Source organism: Lonchura striata, chromosome 6 (genome assembly GCF_046129695.1).
Source record: "Lonchura striata isolate bLonStr1 chromosome 6, bLonStr1.mat, whole genome shotgun sequence".
In the NCBI taxonomy this organism is placed as follows: Eukaryota; Metazoa; Chordata; class Aves; order Passeriformes; family Estrildidae; genus Lonchura; species Lonchura striata.
Window position 1 is genome coordinate 29,134,954 of NC_134608.1, and position 13,687 is coordinate 29,148,640.

General features: G+C 41.2%; 1 protein-coding gene across 3 annotated transcripts in view; it reads left to right on the top strand.

The window, feature by feature from the left end:
* The first annotated feature begins 9,543 nt into the window (after positions 1 to 9,543).
* Positions 9,544 to 13,687, top strand: part of STXBP6 (syntaxin binding protein 6) — a 92,067-nt gene continuing 87,923 nt past the window's right edge. For 2 of the 3 annotated variants that reach the window (XM_021539318.3, XM_077784062.1), the window contains exon 1: positions 10,195 to 10,302. The gene's annotated coding sequence lies outside the window, so the exon portion shown is untranslated. Of the gene's footprint in view, positions 9,617 to 10,194; positions 10,303 to 13,687 lie in introns of those variants that run through there. The other variant, XM_077784063.1, reaches the window with a different exon arrangement.

Consider the following 13,687-nt stretch of genomic DNA (forward strand, 5'->3'; position numbering starts at 1 on the left):
AAGCCTAATCAAGACAATGTCTAAAGTACAAAGAGGTTCTTCCTAACTTATGCTAAGAAATGTTTACATCAATAATTAGATGAAAGGAAATTAGTCTATTGTTACTATTATACAGAGAACAGAAGCTTTTAAGAATAAACCACACTTTAAAATAACCTGAATATGTAGAAGAGTAAATTTCAAGTGCTTGGAGAGTTTATGATCCTTGTTGGGAAGTTAACATTAGTGGCCATAAATGGGTGTGTAATTACACTAATTTTCTAATACTAAGAAAAAGTATTCTTTTTTAAACCCTCAAGACTATAAATTTTTAAAGTACCTATCCATTACATGTGCTCAAATACCTCAAATACAGTCTTATCAATACAGTAATTTCTCTCTCCCCAAATTGATACAGATACATATCTGTATATTGGCTACAGATATTGAATTAATATTTTTAGTATTTAAAGAAACCTTATGGTGTTATCAATTGTATTATTTGGTAAGAGATTTAGGTCAAAACCACAGAATTGATCAGACTCAATTTTGGAAAGAAATAAACAGACTGAATATCTATTGCTTTACCTTTCTGTGCATGTACATGTATGAGTCTGCACACATGCATAGCCGTTTATTTTGACAAACATTGCTTTATTTGTCTCCAGAGGAAAAGGTGCCATTAATCAGCTAATTATGGGTGCAAAACTATCTATTGGGCATTTAATTAATTGTCAGAGTACACAAAGCCATTTCACCTAACTGATTTTTTTAATGGTTAAAGAGACTGAGTACTACGCTACATCCAGGCTGAAAATTTATTATCTTAAATACAAACTCAAAAGTTATTAAGTATGTACACTTGCTGCTTTCCTTTTTTTCTATGCAGTGAAAACTGTTTAAAGTGGAGATGGAGCTGACTGAACTCCAAGGCTCTTCACTCTGAAGCAAGGATTGTGCAATCCTTATTTCTCCTCCAGGGCTGGTGGGACACAGAGAGGATGCACTCTGCACTGCTTCGGCATCCCTGCAAATGGCTTTTTCACCTCTGTTGCAGAAAGTCCCAGGGACTTGTACTTAATCCTCAAGAACTGGTTATTTCAGAAAGGTGACAATCTTAAAGAGTATCCCCACAGAAACATATGCATATGTAGGATATAGATACATAAACATTAAAAAAGGTTTATTAAATAACTTCTTAATTTCCTTCTTAAGACCTTTGATTTGTCTCTTTCTGCCTCTGAAGACAAGATTTAATTTACTGTCAGTAATTGGGCAATATATCTTACACCTTTCAGATTGTAAGTGGTTTCTACATAATAATCCTTACTATTCTAAAAAACATTCTCTGCATTCTCTAACTTTCATAAATCCTATCCAAGCAACCTGTCCACACAAATTAGGTCTAATCAAATTTCAGTGTAACCTCTGGAACTGGCAAACAGTGAACATCTTTAAGCATTAAATGCCTTAAAAGAGCCTGTGGCCAATTTTACCACAAGCAGATACAAATATAGCCCTGAATTTAGCAATATTTCAGATATTAAGTCTGTGCCAACTTTGAAACTATTTTCAATTTAATATGTCCTCAACAAAAGGCAGACTTAAGGTCAGTTGTAGAAAAACAAAGATAAAACCCCAGGAAATCTATTTCAATGTTACAAATCTGTATTAGAAAAAAATTGTCAACACAATTCAAAGAGCAATGATGAACAATTATTTCTGGAACAAGATTTTGTATCTGCCTTCTTGTGTTTTATTCAGACTGACTGCAGTAAGTCATTAACACAACAAATCTGAGGTCCAGAGAATAAAGCCTGGCAAGATCTTGAAGCTTCTCAAAGATTTATATTATTCCACTTTTTGATTGATTCTGAATCTGCTGCTCTGCAGATATTGATTTTCTGATTTTTTATAGTTTAATTTGATGATTCTTAAAAAATATAAAATATAAGGAAAAATATTGGTGAGTGAAGATTTTTATAGTTCAGTGTGTAATTCAAAAGCATGCCTTTTCATTGTGTTTTGATTATGATGAGTATTTATAAGAGGTTTCATTTTTTTTTTTACAAGTAAGTGAATCCTTGCAATTTTTCTTATGCCTTATTCCAGCTTTGAAGATTCAGAAATACACAGTTTGGAAATCCTGGAAGGATTTTATGTTACAAGAAATACAAGAAACTTTCTCAGTCTCTGAGAAAGACATCTGATGGCCACAATGACAAAGCAGAGCTTTGCAGAATTTATTGCGGTCCAGGTTCATCTCCTTGTGTCCCCCCTCAGTGCTGTGGCAGAATAAAACCTTCTCAGGCAGATTTTAAATGTCTGTGCTGGCCTCAGAGAGATCCTACTCCCAGTTCCTCAGGTGGACACTTGAATCTAACTCAGTCATGGAATGTCAGGAAAATATTATTAGGTTGAGACCTTCAGAGGTAATTTTGTCCAAACCCAAAGCAGGGCTCACTTGAAAGACAGATTTGCCCACTCTAGGGGGCTATTTCACTGCCCCCCTGAGCAACAACTCCCTTGGTTCTGGTGTATCATCACTCTCATGCCCAAGAATTTAGTTACAGATATGTCTATCTACAATACTGTAGCTGAGGAAAAATTATTATAGTTACATTGGTGTATCTCATTTAGAAAATAAGCCCCCCTTAACCCCACAGTTACAGAACAAAATGTACTGTTTCAAACCTACCAGCTGCCTTGAAATAATGGCCACACTTTTAAAATATACTTCTAACTTTACATTTCTTATTCTTGTATATTATTTTATGCTTTTAAAATGGTTCTTCAAGTCTAAGATGCAGTTTTTTGCATATCTGGCCTTCTTTAATTGGAAAGGTAAAATACACTTTATAGACTACTATACATGCCATTTGTCAAGAATTGGAGTAACTCTGTTTACTGGTTTAGAATTGTGAATTTAACCTGTCCTTACCTGTGGATTTTCACTAAAAGCACTCTTTTATCTTCAAAATACCTATAACTGCTCTGGAGCATATGTTATCCACAGCTCTCATCCATGGCTCCACTTATATCAGAAAGTCTGCTAATCAGACAAGAAATATGAGATGCTTCTTTTTTAGGTACAATGTGTTATTAAATATCGATTCCTTTGTATTGCAATTTTTTTGTAAATATTTGTGTTTATAGCTTCAACTGTCTCATAGAATTACAGTTTAAATCGAATGAAAGACTCTGCCTAACATTTTTCTTTTAATTGAAATTTAGAGTGTTTGTACATACATATATGTATGTATTGGCTATGAATCCAGGCAGTTGCACACACAAGCAAAAGCATTCAGACAGCTTTCAAAGCCAACTGAAAGGCAAGCTGGTTTGGCCTTAATTTTGTCACTTGCCTATGCAAAAATAAAAGTCAGATTGAGGCAGCTTTGAAAACTTTGCATCTTCATAAACAATTGGGAAACCAACAATATGATATTGACAAAAAGACTACAATTTCCAGAAATCTATTTTCAATGCCTTCTCTAGCATATAGTAGCACATATCTTCAGTTATCTACGTATATGGTCTTTAAAACTACCTCTCATTATCATCAAGCTATTTCCAATATACTATTTAAAAAATAATATCTATTTGAGGAAAATCTATTTCATGACCATTTTATATTTCAAATATAAAACCATATAATGGTTTACACATTAAACAAAATTAGGGTTCATAATCACTAAAATAACACAAAGTAATGGTTGTCTAGAAGAACAAAACTTTCACAAAACAATCAGATTTTTCTCTTTTTTTATTCACAGCTGCAAGTTGAATAGAAAAATAAACTTATTTCTTTCATTTGTATTATCTAGTCTGGGGCATAATTTAGTGAAGAATACTATGGAGCTGATAAAACATTACACAAGTGCTTTGTACAGGCATCACAGTAAATTATGCAGTGTTATTTGCTTTTTCTCCCCTTTACCATGAAGGGCATTTTTTCAAATAATTGCTGTAAACTTTCTATGAACTCTTGACTCTACAGGAAATAGTAAAATGTAAAAATTGTTAAATTAACTGTCATGAAAGCATATTTCTAACTGTTCTAAAGTCCTTGGATGTCATACTCAGACCCATGATATTTAACACTACTATCCACATGGCTATGATACTAACCATTAAGTGATGATAAATAATAGCAAGGCACACTGTGCAAATGATATATAATTTTATGTTGCATTCCCCATACAGTATTACAAATCACCACAGAATTTCTGTGGTTAGGTCATATACTGTGCTAGGCCAGGCAGCACATGATGTCACTCCCCTGATAATCATAAGCATTATGCACAGATTTTATCTACTGGTCAAAAGAAACCTGTAATTAGTGACTAAGCCAACCAGATCAAATAAAATGACAGGGTCTTTCCAGTCCTATAAGCATGAAAAAATCAAATCCCTTAAAAGCTCCCACTGCTGCCTAACACACCGTATGTCTTTTCAGAAAAGTGCATGTTCTAAAAAAAATTTAGGAAAATATCACAAACATTTCCAAGATGTCTGAGGCCTACTTGTGCCCCTTCACCCTGCTCTGCATTGCTGTGCCTGCAAGACTTTGGAGTTATCATTGGTTAACGAAGGCAATTACTCATCTCATTTTCACATAGTTATTTTTAAACTGGTCCAGGCATGTTCTGACAACAAGATCCAGTACCTTCATTGCAGGAACTAGGACAATTTTAATGTATCCCAGTAATTAGGGATTTGGATTTTCCACATATAGATACACAAATATCTATGTCTCTACATATCTTGATATTATCTTAATTAATTTGAATTAAGGGCTATTTATTTTGGACAGGGCTCTTACTTAATTAAACATTTTAATTTTCAATTGGCAGGCTTAGAGGAGATCTGAGTTTGCAGCTAGACATATTGCTTTTAGTGTAAACAGGAAATTAATAAACACCAGAAGATATCAGCAAATAAAGAGTGAACAGTGAAATGGTGATATTTTTTTCTTGCCTCATTTTGTCTGTCTTAAAGAAAGATAAAACCATCTTTTGAATGTAGAACAGCATTCTCCACATACTGTTCTTTTATTGACATATTGGAGTAGTGAAACTCCCTGCCCGTGTTTTATGGTGCCATAAGATGAGAGGCCCACAATGAACTTTCTTTGCTTTACACGCCCCATAGATCCTGCTGTGGAATATCCCATATCCTGATGTATTTTTTTTGCTCAGCCCTTCTTGCTCCCTGTGCTCAATCCTTGTGTCTGTTCTTCCAGCTGCATAGAAGGAATACTTTCAGGAAGGTGTTTGAGTGGAGATATGTTTTTATTATATGGGAAAGGAACAAAGTCCTGAAGACCAGAGAGAAGGAATGCCTCCTTTGCTACCTGCCAATGCATTCTGCTGTTGAAAGAAGTGCAGAATTCCTGAATGCTCCCTCCATGGGTAAGAAAGGGCTAGAAGCAATTTGTCAAATGACCTTACTATCACCAAGAAGTCTATTGTATCTATTAATATAAACATCAAATTTGCAGTGCATAGATGCATAATGCTTTTCTTGCAAACAGTAGTAAATCATATTAATTCTGTGGATTGGGTTGTACTAAATTTCTTTTTGTTAAGCAACACTTGCTAATACTGAGGACTTCCACAAGAAAATATGACTCAGCAAGGATCATGGGAAGTATCCTTTTATATTAAAATTTTATTTCTATCTTTTACAAAAATACAGAAGCAAATCTGTCCACTTACTTTTGCACATATGGACGCATTCTTTCATCATTAGAAGAAACAATACAAGTTATTTCATTCTGAAGCAAAAAGAAAAACAGTGGTGGTCCTTCAGATGAGACACTGGGGATGTGCTTTAGTTCTGCAGTACGTATGCATTCGTCACAGGTGAAAAGTTTCTGCTTTTAACTATGCTGCACAAGGTTTTACCTGTCCTGCCATCAGCTCTTCAAAGGGCCCACATCTTGACTCTTCAAGACTGGCTGCTTTCCCATTAGGCAACAGGAACACTGGCTGCCCTAGAGACTGCCCCTGCCACCACCCAGTCCCTGACTCTCTTTACTTTTAGCCACAGACTTGGTGGATTTGCCATGAGGGGTTTTATGATCAGAGGACTAGAACAATTAGCTAGGGGGGCAGTGTATGCAGGTGACTCAGAACCCAGTGCTGGCTCCTATAGCACTGGAGCCTGAGAAATCCTAAAGTCCAGGAAACAGCTCCCCTCTCTATATAGTTCATCAGTAAATAGCATTGCACACTTTCTTATGATCTATTTTCTCTATCTTGCAACTGTAAAGCACTTAAATTGCTTAATGACTTTAGCTATGTACTAAGCATGGGGTCCAGTGATGCTGTGTCACTCCTTGTGTCCACACGGGGACTCCCGGCCCGCTCTGGCACAGCCATCAGTGGGGGAACTCTCCCGTGCCTCGGGAGGTTGGGAGGGCAGCTAAGGATTTTGGCCTTGTGGGGTGATATGGATGTGACAATGGTGGAAGTAAGGAGTAGGCTCCAGTTGAGGGTAAAGTCCAGATTTATTGAGGAGAGCTCCTAAGAGATCCGCAACCCAGGGGAACCGGCCGACCAAAGCACCGGACTGGGCTGTGCAGCACAATATAAATGGGGGTGGAAACATGGAGGGAGATCACCCACCCACCAGTGGGAATGTTCAGGGGAGTGGAAGGTGGGGAGACAGACACATGGGGAATTCATTAGGGGAGGTGGGAAGGAGGGACCCCTGGCCCCTGTCCAATCACTCAACGCCCTTTGTGGAAGGTTCTGGATGAGTGGGATGGGGAGTTGAGTGATGGACTGATCCAGCACACTGGGGGGAGATTGACATCAGGGAAGGAGGAGAGGATTGGCATACAAGGAAAGGAGTAGTTCAGGGTAAAACCATGGGGGAAATGGGGGTAAAGAGATGAACCACTACAGAACTGGTACAAAACATGAAACTTAAAAACACAATACAATAATCCAGCACTTGTCATTAGCAGCCTTGTACGTTCAGTTTATGCTACGTATCTTTAAATAATATGTTTAAAAATTATTTCCTATATAAGACTTCAGGTGTCCTGCACTGTTAGTGCTGTGAGGAATTGTAGGTATTCCGCTTGTTAGTCCTTTATCAAGCTCCTTATCAGTGACGTTCTGGTGATTCAACTGCATAACTTTAACAGTCAGACTTCTGCTCTCTCCAGGCCTGCAAAACACTTCTTTAGTCTTAATTCTGAGGTCATGTTTCTCAGAAACAGTTTATTATCTAGATGTAATTTTAAGTATCTTGCACACAAACCATTTCAGTAGCCTCATGAGTTCCTGGAGCAAAGGCTAAGGTTTGCTTTTGAATACTGAGGTGGGTCTTAAACCCAGATAACCACCAATATCTCTATTTCATCTCTATTCTGGTGGAACTGACAAAAAGGGAACCTTTCAGAGTCTGGACCTCTCTCCTGATCCCACAGGATTACAGGGCATACAGGCAAGCTCCGAGTTTGTTTCTCAGATCTCACTCCTCCTGCAAACACTATGGTTCTCAGAGATGTGCTTTGGTACAATAATTTAAAATTATTTAAAACACTGTCACTTCCTTGGTTTAAGCTCTGCCTCCTGGCCAGAGACTGCTGCAAGGAATGTTTATGTTAGAGGTGAGGTTTGTTTGTACTGAGATAACAGACTGTGAATTGAGGCAGGAGAGACACAAATATGTCCTGTTCTACTATGAGGATGGTATGCTCTGTGAAGAAGTCTGGCATACTGCAGTGGGCATTAACCTTTCAAATTCATTCATCTAACTGGACCCCTTAGGCACTCAAATAATTTTACATGGTTGACTGACACTTTTTTTTTTCTGTGTTGTTTACAGCTACTTCCATGTGGAAACCCACTTGCTTTCCTAGACCTGTTTGGCATGAAGGTTGAAATCTGCTGGACAGTTTTTGTATGCTTAATCTGTCTAACTAATAAATTTATCCAGCCTTAGGAGGAGAACAATGGCTGAGCCCAAGCACGCCACTCAGCCTGACAAGCCCAAGGACACTGAAGAAGACATTTTATAAGCATACATGTCACTGAAAATGACAGCCTATATGCTAAAATATTATCTCAAGACCATCAATACAATTTAGCATTTCTAGCAACACCAATCCAGTAACCCAAATTAAATATTATCAGTACAAAAGATAATGGAAGCAAAAATGAGACTTGAAAAGACTGAGCAGCTGCAAGAATAAAAGCTGGACTTTAATTTCTACTCTTACTTAAAACACATTGCCTGCAAAAACCTACAAGAGGGAAAAAAAAAAAAAAACAGAAAACAAAATAAGAGGAAAAAATCAAAAACAAAACAAAAAAGCCCCAACTAAACAAAAAAATTCCCAAAACCTAAATCTCGTCAAAATACACTAAAAAGAGAAGAAAATAAGCAGTGAAAGGTTGAAGGGCTGAAAGGCGTCATTATTAGTGTTCATGAAGGCACATTCAGTTTTCTCTTGGTTTCTGTAATCAGGCAATTAAATACCCATCATAACTTCAGCATTACTGGTCTGTATGGCTGCAGAAAAATTAGAAAATAACATTTTAAATGACTCGGTATTTAGATAGTAGGTAAAAATGGATCATTCATCTGGATGTTCCCAAGTTTATCTTTCTAAAAAAAGGTCATGCTGAACACTTTGTCTCAATGCCCAGACTCATCAGAAAAAATGAAAAAAATAACATTGTTTCCAACTTTGCCTTTCCTAACGGTGGCCTGTCCTCTCTGTTTTCTGTTCATGGCTGTGCATCTGGCTTGAAGAGACACTGAACTCTACTGGCAATCATACTCAGAGAGAAAAAGGATCTATCTTTTGAAAACTTGGTTTTAATACAGAGGGGCAGCTGAAGGCCACTGGGGGTTGAACCTTTTAATAATAATATAAGAAGGCATTTGTAGGAGGCTGGTGCCTACAACAAAAGTGGATTGACCTATTTCCATGATATCTATGCAAAATATATTTGAATTAATATGAGTCACTGAATGGATTTCACAGCATTTCTAAGAGAGATCTAAAGGAACAGCATACAACCGAGTGTAATGGTCTGAAAAACTGAAGCTGTAGGGAACTGCCACTATGTAACATCAACAACCATTAGATTAAATGACAGGATCAAAATACACACCCCCTGAGGGAACAGTCAACTTACATTTCTATTCACTAACGGAAGTTGTACCAACTACGATTCACGTTGACAGTCATACAAAAACTCTGAGTTAAATAATGTAAAATAAAGTACAAAAATATTTTGCTATGTCGTGAATGTTTATTTTCTAACTAACCAGCTTATTCTTTCCAAGCATTACATTTCCAGCATTGCCACAGTGTACACACAGCAGGCTACGTGTATGGCCCAGGATCTGGACACGTCACTGGCACCCAATGTAGAAAATACAATAGCAGAATTTGTTTCCAGCCTTATCCTATGAGTGTGGAGAAACAACCCTCTGTTATTCGTGTGACGCTTTAGCAGGAGACAATGCCTTTCAGGAACGCCGCTGGGGGCCTGAGCAGCCATCGCACACCTGACCGATGCCAGGCTCTCCGTGCTTTGGCTCGGCGTTGCCCGCGGGCCGCCAGAAGAGCCGAACCCGACTCCCGCCCCGCGGGCTTTGTGACAAGGTGAGAACGTGTTTCTGTCCCCAGCACGTTCAGCGCTGCAAAACTCGTCAGAGAGCTGAAAGGGCGCTTTATACGTGAATTTTGGAGGTCTGCCCGTCTAAACTCTCCATCCCGGCGCCGGGCGCCTCCGCCTGCCCCAGCGGCTCCGGCGGGACTCCGGCCGCGGCGGAACCCGGCCCGCGGGAGGCTCCCCGGCCGCGGCGGGCGCGCGCCTCGCCCGCGGAGCGCTCCGCGCGGCGGCGCTGCCGCCAGCCCGGCTCCGCGGCGGTCCCGCGGGCGCGGAAGCGGCGCGCAGCCCCCGAGCAGCAGCGGTTGGGGTTCCCTCCCTTCAGCGATTCCAAACTCCGCTCCAACGCGCCGATTTCCTCCTGCCTCCCAAGCCAGCTTCCTGCCCGCGCTGCCACCGCTTCTCCCCGGCATCCCGCCCCGCCGCGCCGCCGGTTCGCGGGCGGCCCGGGACGGTGGCGGCGGGGGCGGTGGGCGGCCCGCGGGCGGCCGCGATTGGCGCAGCCGGCGCACGTGGGGCCGCCCTCTCGCCTCGGCGCTGGCAGCGCGGCCGCCGCCGCGGGGCACGGCAGGGCAGGGCGGGAGCGCACCGGGCTCCGCTCCGCGCGGGTCTCCGCGCACCGCACGCGGCGCTGCGGCGGCGAAGGGAGAGCGAGGAGTCAAGCCGAGCCTGCGGAAAGGTGGGTGCGGGGGCCGCGGGGCGGGCGGGGGCGATGTGCCCATCGGCTCCCTCGGTGGCGCGCCGCGCTCGCCCCGTTGGGGCTGCCGGCTGCGCGGCGCCCGCGGGGGGAACTCTCGGAGGGAGCGGGGCAGCGAGTTAGCGATCAACTCCGCCGTGGCGCCCTCCGCCCCGGCACGGCGCCGGGACCTCCTGGGGGTGCCGGGCCGAGGCTGCCGGGTCTGCACCCCGGGGGGACGCGGCCGTGCCTGCGAGCGGGGGCGGCGCTGCCGGAGCCGCGGAGCTCCGCCGGGCGCCGTCTGCGGCGCGGCCGGGGCGAGGCGGGCGGCGCGTCCGGCAGCGCAGCCCTCCAGCCCTCGCCGTCGGAGGCTGTGGGAGCGGGGGGGCCCGGCCCTGCAGCCACCCCCCGGCACAGGAGGCTTTGCTCTGACACCGGCCCCGAAGTCTGCGCTGTCTGGAGCTGCTGGTACAGCCCGGCGGTGGTCGGTCCCTGCCGACCGTCCTCGGGAGGTTCTGCGGGTGGTGAAGAGCCTCGCAGAACCGGCCAGTAAACGTTAAGCTGCTGAACTGGTCGCCTTCCAACGCGATGTTTCAAGAGTAACCTTGACAGTCCAGTGAAACGGCCAGCACCACCTTCCCCGAAAGCTGTTTGAGCCAGCTTTGATAATGGAAAAGTAAAATCTTCAAAAACTGTTGTCATTATCCACTAGTCTTGTGCTGATACTGATGAAATCTGAAGTTCAAGGAAATATTTACCACTATTTAGAGAAATGTGTTATTCGTTTTTCATCATATTTTGCCCCCTGTCAAACAGAGGAGCTTATGTTTAAGGCATTACATCACTTTGCAAATCCCTCTATCTTTCTCTAAATATAAGCTGTCTTTTAGGATGTCTTCAAGTTGGCTGTTTTCCTTTTGTGAGTCAGAGCTAGTGTTACTGCTTTTCATTGCTTGAACAGGCTCCACAGACCCATGACACCTCTCTTAAGAGTCTTAAGAGTTGTTGCTCATATGATGGGGATCATCTGGCGACTCTGCTTAACGTTACTGAGGCAGACAGGACCTTTTCCTTCCTAAAATATGGAAGATGACGATACGGTATCTTGAATTTTCATTTGTTTATGACATCTAATCAATGCTGCAGTGACTAACTGTAGGGGAGGTCTGTAACGTGTCATCTCTTGTACGGGAGGGGTAAGCAGAGGGCAGGGAAGTTGTATCTTGCTGGTGATGCATTGTGTTAGCTACTCAGAGGTTTCTTTTTCACATCTGTAGTTTCCAAGCACACTTTACCCCTGATTTCTTCTGTAATTCTAGTAAGTTATTGTAATGAGGCCCTAACAACTCAGAACATAATGAACACAGAAGAATACTTGTGGTAGTTTGAATGCAAGTAATCATAATGGGGAGCTGGCCATTATTTTCCCCCTCCATGCTCTGTGAATAGAAATTTACAACTTCTGACCCTCAGGAAGACTTCCCTGTGGGGCTGATGTTAGTCTGCTTAGTGAATTCTTGAAAAAGTCACTTTCAGTGAAATATTTAAGGCCTTTCTGCTTGAGGGAATGCAGCTACATTGTAGTCATGCCCCCTAATTTCCCGTCTATTACTCTTGATTTTCTTCAGGACTATGCCTTAAAAGTTGCATGGCACCTTTAAAAATGCACTAAGGTAAAACAATGAAAATAAAAAGTACTGTAATATTTTGAGTGTAGAGTGAAAGCACTATTTTGGAAGTTAGCCCAATCACCATTTTGTGATAGCTTCCTCAGGTGAAGGAGTTTCCAGGTGGAAAAACAAAAAGGCTGTGAAGAATTGTGCAATGGAAAATAAGGGGTATCTTACCCTTGAGTAAGAGTGTTTGCTGTGGTAACTGAGATTTCTGTTAACTTGCACATGTTCATTGCTCATCTCTTTCATTTATTCTCAAGTTTCTGAATGTCTCCTAGACATGGTCTGGATAGGAACATGTAAAGTCAGGGAAGTGTGATGATAACATGGTGTTATGAGTTATGGAAGGTTCAAAGAGAAGTGCTTATTTTTTTTTTCTTACAGATTTGTGCTCAGATCACTTCAGTCCTGTGTGGATGTGGGATGTTTAGGCAGTGAGGATGATATAAGCCATTTATAAAATCCTCAGTATGAAGGGTTTTTTTCCACCTAGCTAAATATTTTTTCTTTTTACTACTTAAGGCTGCTTTTGCTAGAAGTTCACTTAAGTCAGATTAATTCATTAATAGGTGGTACTTGTGTTTGTAGTGTTGTTATTAGATTAAAGCATACATTTTAGAAAAGTTAAAAATACCTTTTTTAAAAAATGCAGCCTATAAGACTATATGGGATAAGATGTCTTCTATTTTATGATGAATAAAATTCTGTGAAATGCCAGCTCTGTAAAATAGTAGCTGTTAGTCTCCTTTGGGAAGAAGCATGCTAAGTAATAGTGCATTTGTTCTTTCTTCTTTCCTTGTAACTTAATGTCTATTTCCAGTGTCCAGCTGGTAAGCTGACATTGTCAAGGTTGTACAAAAGTGTTTTAATCGTAGGTGTTTGGATAATATGTTGGCAAGACAAATTTGTTTTCTGTTTTTAACCAAGCAGGAACGCTATAGCTAACATGTGTGCAGAGAAAAATCAAGTCCTTGAAGGAACACTTATTTTTCCTAGTCCTGGGCTAATGATCTAGTGATGTTGGAGATATGAAAAATGGATGAACTAAAAAGCCTTGACATTAATTTATATTGTATCCAGACATGCCAGTGAATTCATTAATACACTTCTGCGTATGACTTCAGCCGTTAGTGCTGGTTTAACTGCATAGAAGCATGTTTAAATTTAGGCTTTTGGTTTGTCTATTTCTTCTTATTCTGAGTCAGGACATGCAAACTAGGATGTATCTAGTGCTAATAAACACTGTGTGATTGTTTACAGTTTCTTGTTGTGTAGCATTCCTTGGTTATACAGATCCTTAATCTTATCCCCAAAAAATTTCTTAAGCTTGGAGAAAAGCAGAGGAAAATAGTAATAATAATTCCAAACAAGACCATGTTAACAAGAGAAGAGACTATTGGTTTTCCTGCTTAAACAATGTCATAGAACATTAGGCTGTGAACATTAGGCTGAGGATCTCTGGTTTTAGGGAAGTGGGAGGAAGGACATTGCCTCTTATTACCTTTTTTTTCCTCCTCTGGGTAATCTTCTATCATAGAAAGGAATGATGATTTTTCATAAGCAAATGCATTTCTGAAGCTATTTATAGCAGAAATAAACTCCTGAAATGTATTCACTGGGTAACTGAGGACCAAATATATATTAGACCATTTAACAAAATCATTGTTTTCAAGCTCTTTCAAAACTGCCAGTATCCTCCTCCATCCTGAAAAACC